Below are 12,416 nucleotides of genomic sequence, written 5' to 3'. Positions count from 1 at the left end.
GATGACTGTCAGTTTTATGGTCAAGGTCATGATGAGAGTCTGGGTGAGGATTATGGTCACAGTCAAAGCAAGCCTCAGGGTTAGAGTTAGGATAAGGTCACAATCAGGGTCGTGGTAAGGGTCAGATAGCATTAGGATATTTTCAGCGTAAAGTTCTTACTGAAAATCAGGGTTATGTGAGGGATGTAGGCAACATCAGTGTCAGAGTCAGACATGATCAGGGGAGGGTCCGGGTGAGACCCTCAGGTAAGAGTGAGGTTGAGTGAAGGTCAAGTTGTGGGTAGGATTAGGGAGAGCATTACTGTTAGAATGAGGGTAAAGCTTAGGGTAGAATCAGAGTCAGGGTCATAAGTCAAGTTCAGAGTTGGAATTAGGGTGTGTGAGGTTGAGGTTCAGGGTTAAGTGGAACAGGGTCATGGTCAAGGTGAGGGTCAAGTGTCACAGTGAAGTTGGTCAGCAAGCCCTTCCCCACCATCCAGCACCACATGCAGCTTTTGCAGATGCCACCTCCTGAAATGCTCTCCTGCACTGAGCTCACCTGCTTGGAGTCCTCAGTGCTGCCTAACCCTCCCTGCCGACCTCCATGGGGATACAAGTGTCACGAAGGCAGGGATCTTGGAACAGAATGTTTTGTCCATTGATGGATTCCAAGCACTCAGAAGAATCTGTGGCCTACAGTAGGTGTTCAATTGAAAGCTTATTTATTAAGCAATGAGTATCCATTAAGGTATTTCTAGAGGGAAAAAGTACATCTGGAAATAAAAGAAACTGTTCACAGTAGTTCTCTGTGGAAAAATTACAAGAAACGTTCATGGTTGACTTGACACATGTCCAAACTATTTAAAATTTTTACAAATTAATGTTGATTATTTTATAATGACCAAAAATGGATTCTTCCACTTTGAGAAAAAACAAAGAACTCCAGGTAAAGTTCCTGGTAACGTGACAAGAGACTCAGTGCACTGTAGCTATTACCCAAACCTCAAACAACTGGCCACCTTTTGGGGAGCCTTGGAACATCCTCAAAGAAACCCTACTCTAGTTCTCTTCTCTAAGGAGGAAAGACAAACCAAGAGACAAGACAACACGGAAGGTCTATTTATTCAACAGCAGCTTTGAAAAGGAATCCTTGAGACAGTGAGGTGATGTATTTCCCCATTTCTACTTCACTTCTTTCCACATGGTTCTGTCCTTCGCAGGCTAGAACCTGATGCAGAAAAGGTGACTGTCTTAGATGTATGTATACATGACCTTGGAGGGCACAGTCTGGAGGTGCAGATGGATGGGACATTTGTAAAAGTGGGACAGCAGAGTCTCACTGTAGCCCACCAGGAAGTAGAACTTCTGTGCCCTCAGGACCAGGGCACAGATCTCCAACTGGTTAGCCCAGCGCTTTAAGATCAGCTGGACAGTCAGACACCCTGGGAAGGTGCCCAGCATGAACTTTAGGAGGGAAACATCCTCCACTGTTGGCTCTGCAGCATGGTCCTCCCCATCCAGGTTACCTGAAAGGAGAAGGGCACCTCGAAGACTCAGCAGAAACTCCAGAGGTAACATCCAAGAGCACTGGGCACTCAATTCCACCCCCACTCTAGTTTCTTCACTCTTCTTCTACAAGTGGAATAAAAATAATAACACTTTAAAGTTCAAAGTACATTATTTCATTACATTCACAAAGAAATCCTGTGAAGTATGAATTATCGGTTATTGCAAAAGGGGAGACTGAGGCCTTAGCAGGGCACAAAACTTAGATGGTCCTTTCCTGTCTAGCCTTTTCCCACTCTTTCTGGATGTTTATAGAGGCACTGGCCATCCCTTAGCCCAGAGAGATGAGGCCACCAACTACTTCTGAGACTGGGGACATGAGCTCTCTCACCAGCCAGGGCCATGGCCTCAACCAGTAGATTCTCAGTGTAGATCCTGAGACTCCTACACCTCGTACAGTATGCCTGAACAGTCTCTACACCCATAGTAGAAGGGAAGTAGAGTCCTGATGATGATGTTTGGCTGACTTGTGGTCCTTACTTCCAACCACTGAGCCCTAGGACTTTTGCCTCCAGATAATGCTGTTATTGTCATTAATTAACATGCTTGATTGAGGTGAATCCCTTAGAAGTCTCCATCCCTTAAAAGTCTTTGTATTTGTCTGTTGCAGAATCAACACTTCTCTAGGCACATGGACATGGGATGTGCAGGAGTTGGCTCATACTAGCTCCTGACTGTTAAATTTTGGGGACTTTTGTGAGAGAGAATTAAACTATTGGTAGCTTGGACCAGCCATTGTAGGAATATTTATGCCACAGAACTTGGCTAGCCCTTCAATCGGGGGCTGTATTTCCCCCTACCAAACTGGTTGCCAAACACTTACCAGCAAGCCTCTGATCACCCACACAACAACTCTGTGCACCCTCTCCCTTTGATGTAGAGAATCTGAAGCAGAGAAAGATTAAATCCCTTGTCTCAGACAGTACAGTCAGTGAGCACGAGAGCTGATATTTGAACCTAAGGGGGCTGGTTGCAGGGGCTGCACACCAACCTCAGCGCACCACGTCCCTGCAGGGAAGGTGAGGCCCCAGAGGTCAGAGGTTCCTGCTTGTGAACAGCATTTGCCCTCGGGCTGGGGAGAAGGTAGGTTGTTTCAGGGGCACAGGGATTAGAAGGGTTGATCTGATGCTAGAGGGAGGGATTGCTTAACTCCCATGCTATGGAGACAAAGCTCATTAATTTTATTAAGACCTTAGGGTCCCACAGTCCACAGACAATTAGTCCCTGATTGTTGTACAGAGGCAGGGGACTATCTAGAGGAACCATGCCAGCATTTGCTATCCCTGTGGTAGGTAAAGAGGTCCCCCACTGCTTCTTTCTGTCAGGAATAACAAGGTGGTCTCCTCCCTACCACTCCAGAGACTCCCCCAGGCTTCTAGATATTCCCCCAAGCCTCTGATCCAATCATGTAGGATCCCATTTTTTAAAGTACTCAACTTCCTTCTGTTCCATCGACTTCTGTCTGAGTTGGACCTGACTGCAACAGCACAGAATTTACAAAACCTTAGGGCTGGAACTGTCTAAGGCTCATACAACATAGCTGAGTCATTAACATGCCTGTCCTCCATTGCAGAAGGGGCTCATGGGGTCAGCTAATCAATGGCACCCTGGCCCTGGTCCAAATCACAGTGGCTCTGTGAGGTCCATGGACCTACCTGGTAGTCATTTTTATAGTTCCTGAATGTGTAATTGGAATGCATAAAACTGGTGTTTGGCAGAATCCCCACATTGGTTCTTGGGCCAGTGGAGTAAGTGATATGGTAGGAGGATGCTGAGGGGGAGTCCCGAATTGTACTCCCTTCTCCACAAAGACACTAAGTCCAGAGCAATATCACAATCCAAAGGAAATGGTGCAGATTGATGCAGGAGGTGGTTGTTCCTATCCTGTCCACTTCACTGACCACTCTGGTCACTACAAACACCCGACCAGATCCTGGAAGAAGACAATGAGGCACCAGAAACGCAACCAGGTAGTTGTCCTAACTACAGCTTTCATGCCTGATTAACATGGTTTGGGGCTCGGTTACATGGCTCTTGGGTACTGGTGAATGTGTTTTAAAATACTATCAGGATGGAGGACGAGAAGCAGTTTGCATCTACAAGGTGTGTGTAAAACTGTACGTTTCTGTTACTGTATCATAACTCTGGCATCATAACGTGGTCCAAAGGGACGTGGACAGCGTGTGCTGGTACTACAGGCAGAAAAGTGTGGTCTGTCCTATTTGCTGATTTCTGTAGAGGGAATATTTCTGCCATACCCAATTTTAAGCTGCCAGCGTGACTTTACTGAAAATGCAGATTTGGAGAGCTGTACATGGTAACACACCCCCACGCAGTATATCATAGTATTTTTTTTAATCATACAGACACAATAGATGTCAATAAGCACAGTTTAGCATAAAATATAGCTCTTCCCATAAGCAGCCTGAGGTGATCTCTGGAAATATTTCACTATTCACTTGACCCAGATAACCCTACAAAATCATGCCAATCAAGAGGTTCGAATCTTTGTGTTCACTTTAGGAACACACCTGAAACTGCCCAGGCCATCAAAAATATGCATATCTGGAAAGCCACCAAGTATCTGAAGGATGTCACATTGCAAAAGCAGCATGCACCACTCCCTGGCTACAATGGTGGAGTTGGGAGGTGTGCCCTGGCCAAACAGTGGGGCTGGACACGGGGCTGGTGGCCCAAAAAGAGTGCTGATTTTTACTGCACATGCTTAAAAATGAAGAGAGTAATGCTGAGCTTAAGGGTTTCGATGTAGATTCTCTGGCCATTGAGCACATCCAGGTGAACAAAACCACCAAGATGCGACACAGAACTTACCGGGTTCATGGTCGGATTCACCCACACGTGAGCTATCCCTGCCACACTGAGATGATCCTTACTGAAAAAGAGCAGATTGTTCCTAAACCAGAAGGGGAGGTTGCACAGAAGAAAAAGATATCCCAGAAGAAACTGAAGAAACAAAAGTTTATGGCCTGGTAGTAAATTCTGCATAAAATAAATGCAAATAAAAGTTTAAAAAATCACAGAATATAGTAAAATAGCGAGGAAATGATCAGTTTTAAATATTATCTCTGCTTTTAATATAACTTATAAATTTATAATGACTTATTTTTAATAGCTGTATTTAACAACTGGTTTGCAAAATGCCTGAAAATCTAACAGCTCTCATAATATTTTTTTTCAAATATTTTATTTATTTATTTGAGAGAGAGAGAGCATGGGGAGGCAGGGAGGTGGGGACGGAGTGGCAGAGGGAGAGGGAGAAGCAGACTCACCACTGAGCAGGGAGCCCAACGAGGGGACCCATCCCAGGACCCTGGGATCATGACCTGAGCTGAAGGCAGATGCTTAACCCACTGAGCCACCCAGGTGCTCCTTTCATGAAACAATAGGAGGCAGCTCCAGCACCGCCTGGACATGGGCCTTCTGGACATTCCACAAAACCTCACTTGGTTCCATCATATTGACGACATATAATTATTCAAGCAGGGTGAGCCAGAATTGGTGAATATGTTGCTGGTATTGGTACAACAAATGTACTCCCAAGAGTGGGAGAGAAACCCTATGAAGATTCAAGGCCTGGGGCGGAGCAAGATGGCAGAGGAGTAGGAGACCTGGATTTCGTCTCCTCTCAGGAATTCAGCTGGATAGGGACCAAACCATTCTGAACACCTACCAACTCAACAGGAGATTGAAGAAAAGAAGAGCAACAACTCTGTCATCAGAAAAGCGACCACTTTCTGGAAGGTAGGACGTGCGGAGAAGTGAATCCGCGGCGATATTCGGGAGGATAGACGGCGGGGGAGGGGCCTCCGTCAGCCGCTTCTGGCAAGTGATAGAGCCGCGGAGCACAAAGTCGGAACTTTTAAAAGTCTGCTCCGCCGAGGGACGTCACTCTGGTGGCTAAGCGGGGGGTGGAACCCCCCGGGACAGTGGGGTCTCAGGACCCTCGGGGTCACAGAAAGACCAGGGGTGCCTGAGTGCGGCAGAGCTCCCAGGGATCGGAGCGGGGAAGCCGGCTGCAGAGGCGGAGCCCAGGCGCGGGCCCTCAGCTCGGGGGGCCATAAACCGGGATCCGCGGCACAGTCGGGCCCCTGCTCCTCCAGCAGGGACCCAACAAGCGGCAGATCCGGGGAGACTCACCTTCCTCCCCCGGGGGGAGCCGCACGAGAGCGCACCGCAGGGATCTGCTGGGTTTGGAGACTCCACCCGGGGTCGGGTGCCAGAGATAGAGGCGCGCGGTCGCGGGCCAGGTGAGCACGGGGTGCGGCCGGAGAGCGGGGAGACGGGAGTGACTGACGGCTTTTCTCTGGGGGCTCACTGAGGAGCGGGGCCCCGAGTTCTCGGCTCCTCCAGGGCGGAGATTGGGAGGCCGCCATTTTCACTCTCCGCCTCCAAAGCTGTACGGAAAGCTCGCAGGGAACAAAAGCCCCGGAGAGCAACCCCGAGCAGATTCCTTAGCCGGGAGGGGGCAAGGGCGGGGCAATTCCGCCTCCGGCAGAGACATTTGGAAACCACGGCAACAGGCCCCTCCCCTGAAGATCAGCGAGAACAGCCAGCCAAGGCCAAGTTTACCGATCAATGAAAACGGCAGAACTCCAGCGCTAGGGGTATACTGCACATAGAATTCACGGCCTTTTTACCATGATTCTTTAGTCTTTCAAAGTTAATTTTTTTTAACTGTCTTTTTTTCCTTTTTTTTTTTGAATTTTTCTTTTTCCCTTTTTCAACCAACCTCTTATCAATCCCTTTTTAAAAAAAAAAAAAATTATTTTTCATTTTTAGAGTCATATTCTATCCCTTCATAGTAGTTACCCCTATTTTTGGCATATATATATAAGTTGTTCTCTCTTTGAAATTTTGAGATAGTTTCTTCTAACAGATTAAAATATACCCTAAATCTCTAGTATATGGTGTTTTCTATTCCCCTGCCTGATCACATTCTCTCCCTTTTTTTTCTTTTTTCTTTTTTTAAATCCTCTCTTCTTTTTTCAAACAACTTCTTATCAATTCCTTTTATATTTTTTTTTTATAATTTCCATCTTTACAGTCATATCCCATCCCTTCATCATATCAACCCTTATTTTTCTACATATATAAGTTTTTCTTTCTTTAAAATTTTGGGAGGCACTTTCTTCTAAAAGACCAAAATACACCCCAAATCTAGTGTGTGGCACTGATCTATATACCAGCCTGATCATATTTGATCACATTCTGTTTTTTTTTTTGTTGTTGTTGTTGTTGTTTTGTTTTGTTTGTTTTTGTTTGTTTTTATCTTTATCTTTATCTTTTTCTTTTTTTTCTTTTTCTTTTTTCTCTCTTTCCATTTCTTTTTCCACTGCTTCAGGTCTTTTCTGATTTGTTTAGAGTATATTTTCTGGGGACGTGGTTACTCTGCTAGCATTTTGTTCTCTCATTAATCTATTCTCCTCTGCACAAAATGACAAGACGGAGAAAATCACCTCAACAAAAAGAACAAGAGGTAGTACCGACTGCCAGGGACCTACTCAATACGGACATTAGTACGATGTCAGATCTAGAGTTCAGAATCATCACTTTAAAGATACTAGCTGGGCTTGAAAAAAATATGGAAGTTATTAGAGAAACCCTTTCTGGAGAAGTAAAAGAACTAAAATCTAACCAAGTAGAAATCAAAAAGGCTATTAATGAGGTGCAATCAAAAATGGGGGCGCTAACTGCTAGGATAAATGAGGCAGAAGAGAGAATCAGTAATATAGAAGACCAAATGATGGAAAATAAAGAAGCTGAGAAAAAGAGAGATAAACAACTACTGGATCACGAGGGCAGAATTCGAAAGATAGGCGATACGATAAGACGAAACAACAGAATAATTGGGATCCCAGAAGAAGAAGAAAGAGAGAGAGGGGCAGAAGGTATAATGGAGCAAATTATAGCAAAGAACTTCCCTAATTTGGGGAAGGAAACAGGCATCAAAATCCAGGAAGCACAGAGAACCCCTCTCAAAATCAATAAAAATAGGTCAACACCCTGACATCTAATAATAAAACTTACGATTCTCATTGACAAAGAGAAAATCCTGAAAGCAGCTCGGGAGAAGAGATATGTAACCTACAAGGGTAGAAACATTAGATTGGCAACAGACCTATCCACAGAGACCTGGCAGGCCAGAAAGGACAGGCAAGATATATTCAGAGCACTAAATGAGAAAAATATGCAGCCAAGAATACTCTATCCAGCTAGGCTGTCATTGAAAATTGAAGGAGAGATAAAAAGCTTCCAGGACAAACAAAAACTAAAGGAATTTGCAAACACAAAACCAGCCCTACAGGAAATCTTGAAAGGGGTCCTCTAAGCAAAGAGAGGCCCTAAAAGCAACATAGACCAGAAAGGAACACAGACAATATACGGTAACAGTCACCTTACAGGCAATACAATGGGAGGGTTAGAGGGAGAAGCAGGGAGCCCAATGCCGGAATCGATCGCACGACTCCAGGATCATGACCTGAGCCAAAGGCAGTCACTTAACCAACTGAGCCACCCAGGAGCCCTGTTCTGCTATCATTTTTGAGGTAACAAATAGACATACTGCATTTTTTTCATCTGCTACGTGACATTAACCCAGTACAGCACTTCTGATGCCAGTCTGGGAAAAAAGCGACAAGCAACACTGGGATCAATTGGGAATATTTTGAATATGTGTCCGTTAGTGTATGACTGACAGCAAAGTCTGCAGGGCCACTTACACGGTCCTTTCATGGGCCAGGCTCTACTTGAAGCACTTTACATATATGAACTCATGATCCTCACAGCAGCCCTGTGATGATTTATTATTACTCTTATGTTTTTTAGATTATGGATGAAGAAACTAAGGCACAGTGAGGTCAATTTAGTCAAGGTCACACAGCTGATAACACGCAGTCAGGATTCAAATCTAGGTGGTCCACGCTCTGAACTGCTCTACCAACCTGTCTCACATATATTTAACACAGGCCTTTAACATTATACTAGTTTTTTAAAATTATGCTCAATAGACTTTCTGTTGTTAAGTCTAACTCTCTGTTGGTGACATCACAATTCTTTGAGAGTCCCAGAGTCCATGAGGTAGGTAAGAATACTAAAATTTGGTTACCATCTAGGGAATTCACAATTCATGCACTTCGCACTTACGACAACTCCTACTGCGGGCAATGCCTCGGAATCAGAGAATCTTAGAAGATGCCTTAGATATCATTACATATAGTACTTCCACTCTCACTGTCCTTTATCCAACCTAGTTCTAGAATCCATTAATACAGCTACTTACTACCCTTCACCATTCCTCACCACCCATCTGTGCCCTCGCCCCCATCTGTGCCCTCGCCATGTCCTCATTGTCCTACTCAGGCAACTTAAGTTCTGTGATCAGCCATGATCGTCGCTCCCTTGCAAACACTACTGGATCTTCTGCCTCAACCTTACTTCAGCATACGTGCCCGGCTGAGGCATAACTCTGCTTACATCTCTCCATCTACTCTACGCAAGCACATGTAACTGATAACTAACCTCAAGAGGGCATTTAATGGTGTATGATAATCACAGGAAGTTCCTTTAGTCCGTTCACTCTGACACTCCCCTGGATAACTATTTCACACTTTCCTTCTTAAATCTACCATTATTTCTCCCTCAGCCCTAATCTCATTGGATGACCCTGTTTCCTCCACATAGCTAAATCCAATGATCAGTTCTCAGTGGCTCTCTTATCTGACTTATCAGTGGCATCTGACATAGTTGATCATTCTCTTCCCCTGGCTTCTAGGCCTCTCCACCCTCCTGTGTGCATTTTCTCTTCTCTTTCTAGAGTTACTTTCTTGGTGATCTCATTCAGTGTCACTGCTCTGCAAGTTGTATGCTGATGATGTCCCAATATGCATCTTCAGACCAGACACAGACTTTTATATCCAACTTCAAACAGGACATTTGCATTTGGATGTCTAATGAGCATCTCAAGCTTAAATATCCCAACTGGAGCTCCTACTACCCTTTTCCAATCCAAACTGACTCCTCTTACAATCTACCTCATCTCAATAAAGGCAACTCCATTCTTCTGGATACTCAAATTAAAACCCTTGAAGTGATCTTTGACTCTCTGCTCTCAGACCTCAAATCCAGTCTGTCAGCAAATGTTACTGGCTCAGGCCACTTCTTCCCTGTCACACTTTCATCAGGTTCAAACCACTATCTCTCACATAAATTACTGCAATAACCTCTTAATTTGTATCACTATTTATGCCTGCCATCCTACTGCCTATTTTCAATTCAGTAGCCAGAATGAGCCTATTAAAATTCGTTTTATCATGTTCCTCTCCTACTCAAAACCCTATAATGGTTTCTCATCTCAGAATAAAAAGCAAAATTCTTTTTTTAAAAAGCAAAATTCTTCCAACAATGTATAAGATCCTACATAAACGCATCTCCACACACCCCCAATCATTATCTGACTGACCTTATTGCTCACTATTCTATTTCCTTCCATCACTCTGCTCCAACCACATATAATGCATTGTCCACGTTGTATCCAACTATATTGGTTTCCTTGCCTTTGTCTGAGTATTCCAGGCATGCTCCCACCTCAGGACATTTGTACTTAAAATTCCCTCTGGCTGGAATGTTCTCCTCCCAGATATTTTGGGTTTACACCATCGCTTCTTTCAAAGTCTTCTTCTCAGTGAGATCTTTTCTGCCACTCTATCTAAAATCCACTACTTTTTATCCCTCTCCTTCTCTGCTTTGTTTTTCTCTTTAGCACTCTCTAATATACCATATGCTATTCATTCATGTTGGATAATTTTTTTTCTCTCCCACTAGAAGGCAAAGTTCATGAAGACCAGAGCTTTTGTCTGTTTTGTTTAGTGCTTTATTCTTAGCTGTTAGAAAAATGCCAGCACTTACTAGCCTAGCAGGTACTCCATAAATATTTGTTGAATGCATAGCTAGAATAAAACCCATGATTCATTCTCCAGGCAAAAAAGCGACAGAAATTAAAAGGCACCCAATGTGTAAATCAATCTGGAAGGGAGTTACAATCTTGGGACAGAAGTATGTTGGAGGAAAACAAAAGCAACTATATGATGTCTCATACTTTTCTGAACATAATTTGAAATGACTGTGTAAAAGAGTTCGCTTAATAGCCAATGACTTGAAAATACTGTTTATGTAACAACCAATATTTGGGAAAAAATTTTAGCATTATTATATAACATATGTCATCCTACATGGGCATATTAGCATTTTCACATGAATTCTTCAGCAAGATATAAAATAATATACATATTGGGGATACAAATAAATCTTTAACTATCCCCTCACCACTTCCATCCCCAACAATTTTCTGATTTTTCAAGGCAGGAATTCTAGTCCCCAAAAGCAACACAAAAAGCACATTTCCACAACTTTCAATAAAAGTTAACAACTAGAGTTAGTACCTATTCAGAAAAAAACAAGGGCTATTAGTCCTGTCTTTTATTGTTTTTTTCCTTAAAATAGTCTGAATATTTTCTCTTACAAAGAAATATATAATCCAGTGGAAGTGCCCTATGGTATCCACACACAAAAGATAGTATACAAACTGCCTCCCAGTCTCGGATACACTCCCTTTAAATATTAACGTCAAAAAGTTAGTAACATCTGGTTTAACAACTGGCTTACATGACAAACATAAAGCTATGGGGATCACAGAGAGGTTTCCCTCTGAAGGAACTGCAGTGGTCACTGAGATCTGTATCAGGAAGTAAAAACAGAACATTTTTTCCTCCCTCAAAATAAGAATATATAAATTCCCACACTGGGACAGATTCATGGTCTGTAATTCCAGTCTGAAACATTTAAAAATGTTAACAGACTTAATTCTGTGGGAAAACAAAGCTGACATCAATATCAAAAGGCTCTACTGTATGATAATTTCCCTTAACAGCCCCTGAAGAATTAGATGTGAATTCACCTAAACCTTTTAGGCCTTTCTCAGTCTCTATACCCAAGTATACTGGAGTAATTAATTTAACATCAAACATATTATGTATCATAACTATGTGAGATGTTAGGACTATAAGACAGGACTCACACCCTGGAGGAGGACAGAAATGTGGATGTATTAAGACAGTAAATACAATATACACAGCAAATTTAAGTGGTTTGGGAAAATAATATGGTAATGGGTTCTGCAAATTTGGGGATGTACTCAAATTCATTCATTTTTGGGGTATTAATAAAATATTTTCTTAGTTCCTACTTTGTGCCAGGCACTGCTTATGGTGCAAGGGATACAGCAATGAACAAAACAAGCAAAACTTCCAGCCCTCATGAAGTTCATATTCTAGTGTTTTGAATAAACATGTTATAATAAATAGCACTGAAATTAGTTCTGCTGTGATTCTGTAGCTTCCTACTTATACTCTCAATTAGAAGGGTAAGAATTGGGGCGCCTGGGTGGCTCAGTCTTTAAGTGTCTGCCTTTGGCTCAGGTCATGATCTCAGGGTCCTGGGATAGAGCCCCACATCAGGCTCCCTGCTAAGCAGGGAGCCTGCTTCTCCCTACTCCCACCGCCCCCCGGCTCTCATGAATAAATAAATAAAATTTAAAAAAAAAAGGGTAAGAATCTCCTAAGCAAACACCACATTTTTTAGGGGTACTCAAAGGAAGATTCTTCACCACTAAATTTCTGTTGGTTTAGCATTTAATGAAAAATAAGAGTCAGGTTTAGAAATTTTTTTTTTGAGTGATTCAGAATTTAAACTCAACATAGTGCTAACAAATCTTTCAGATAATTTTTACTGGCATATTTCTAACCCTCTGCAGTTTTAGTTGAAGGTTATATCTTAAAACTGTATTTTGTCCACAT

The sequence above is a fragment of the Mirounga angustirostris genome, unplaced genomic scaffold, assembly GCF_029215605.1.
Source record: "Mirounga angustirostris isolate CCGP_5_RB_7025 unplaced genomic scaffold, mMirAng1.0.hap1 SCAF_12, whole genome shotgun sequence".
NCBI lineage: Eukaryota > Metazoa > Chordata > Mammalia > Carnivora > Phocidae > Mirounga > Mirounga angustirostris.
This window is presented reverse-complemented; position numbering follows the sequence as displayed.